Source organism: Penaeus japonicus, unplaced genomic scaffold, assembly GCF_977035675.1.
Source record: "Penaeus japonicus unplaced genomic scaffold, GWHDUDI00000001_assembly GWHDUDI00000005, whole genome shotgun sequence".
Taxonomy (NCBI): domain Eukaryota; kingdom Metazoa; phylum Arthropoda; class Malacostraca; order Decapoda; family Penaeidae; genus Penaeus; species Penaeus japonicus.
Window position 1 is genome coordinate 18,909,235 of NW_028234407.1, and position 2,500 is coordinate 18,911,734.

Below are 2,500 nucleotides of genomic sequence, written 5' to 3' on the forward strand. Positions count from 1 at the left end.
ACATATGGCTTATCAATAGGAATTGTACTGTATATATGGCACAGATTATATTTGGACTAGAAATCAACAAACGCTTAAGCAATAGGGGAATATTTCAGTGGGTGCAAAGGGGAGCAGATGTGGGTACTGCTTATTTGTGCTTTTTTGTCAACGAAAGACCTTTCATAAAGGCTTTTATAATGTTTAGAAGGTGATAACAGATTACATGGATATACTAAACTCGCTGAACGTACCAAATGCTTTCATTTACCTATGATATACATAGTCGAAAAAAAACATTTTTGAAAACAGCCAGGCTTAAGTTTAACCGTGGCTTGATCAGTTTCATCACAAAAATACGTCTTCAGTATTATAAACATATATACACACATACATGCACAATTGCACATATGTGTGTGTGCATATATATATATATATATATATATATATATATATATATATATATATGTATATAATATATATATGTATATATATTTATATATATATATATATATATATATATATATATATATATATATATATATATATATATATATACATATATAGTAATGAAATATCTTTACTGGACGAAAAATCTAAATATCTTGCTTCGTTTTAAGATAACAGCTTCCCCAATGTTTCCACACAGCATTTAAACACGTTTGCCCGAGAAAGCACAGACACTCACTTCAAATATTCGTTCAGTCTGCTTGATGTACATTGGATTATTTTCTACATCGCATTGGAGTCATCGGCTATATACGGTATCCGTGTGTGTCTGTGTGTGTGTATGGGCATGGGTGCAATGTGTATGTATATATACATGTGAGGTTTTCAACCTCTCCCCCCGCTCCATGGCAGGCCCATCTCCTACCCCCTCCCCCCATCCTTTCCCTCATCCTCCTCTTCCCCTCGGATCCCCTCTTATCTGCTCTATTCTTCATTCTTTCGCTTTTTCACTCCCGTCTACGTTTATACAAGTTTCTCACTCTTCTCTTCTTTCCTCCTTTTAGTTCTACCATTTGACGTGCTCCTTAACCTATCCTGCCTCCATCCTATCCCTATCCTGCCCAGCATCCCGCAGTAATCCATAGGGGAGTCGAGCACAGCGGACCACTTCCCCGCGCCAGCCTCCTTATTTTTACGATTTGCTGTACTTTTGTTTTAGTCTGGCCTTTATTTTACTTGCATTTTATGTATTTTGTCTCTTTTTATTTGTTGTAAATAAAGTTCTATTATAAATCTTTGATTATCTAAGTTTATATGAAAATGAGTCACATGATGTGCGGATAACAAAGCATCCGCATCTGTTGCGATTTCTTTTTGTTTCATTGTATTTTAAATTGTTTAACAATTATTTTTTAATGATTTCTTATTATTTATTACACATTTTAATTCTGTTTTTACTGTCAAATTAACATATTACTTTTATGATTTTACTCTTTGAATCGTAGCAGGCCCTTTTGGCACTTTTACAATAAATTTAAGCCCTTCCGGCAAAGTTTTAGTTAATTTCAGCCCTTCCGGCATTTGCTTAAGTCATTTAATGTTTTCAGTTTAATTTTTTTTATATTTCGTGATCTATTTCTGTGCCATCTCCATCATATTCACGCCCCTGGTAGACCTATACTTCCGGGGATTACACACACACACACACACACACACACACACACACACACACACACACACACACACACACACACACAATTTATTAGTAGAACGAATTCAGACAATTAGCACCATTGTATCTTCCGCTCTGAGATTAAATATCTCATAGACCGGACCAAGGCGAGACTCTATCAAGAGAGGTTTGTCAGAGCGGCGCCTTGGGCTACCCAGCCCATCATTCTATGTGCACGCCGCCCGTCGTATTGTGGACTACGCCTCCGTCGCCCTGATCACGGTCAAGCCTGGACTCAGGAAAGGGCTTGGTATCACTAAAAATTAGGATGTCAGGATCATTCTATGTGTTCCTAGGTGGACCAAAGTTATCAGCCTCCTCATGGAGGTCAATCTTTCCTCCCTAGACACCCGAATCGATCAAATGACAGCCCAGTTCCAGTCTCCACCGGACTCGCTGCTGAGACTGAAGGTGCACAGACGACTTACACTGGATTACGAGCTCTTTGCAAATAACTCCTGGCTGTCTCACACAGCAGGGTGTTGCTACGCTCTGAGCTCAAAGAGACACTATTCATCAAGGGCATGGGCTCCCCTCGCCGTGGCGTTTTCCTGGATAGAGTTTTCTGTCATGAGCCTGTCAAGGAGAAAGACACAGTATCCACTGCCTCTGTTAAGTGGTGTGGCGGAGAGAAACATTGCAGCAATCACTCTGCTGGGTAGTATAACCCATTTTACGGATGGTTCTGTAGATCCCATTATCCGCACTGCAGGCCGGTTTTGCAAGTCCCAGACAATGCCGCCTCGCTTCAGACAGAGGCTGTCACTATCATGGGGGCCCTTGCCCATGCAATCCAAAGAAATGGGTATGCTGCCATACACACAGACTGTAGGCAGCCAT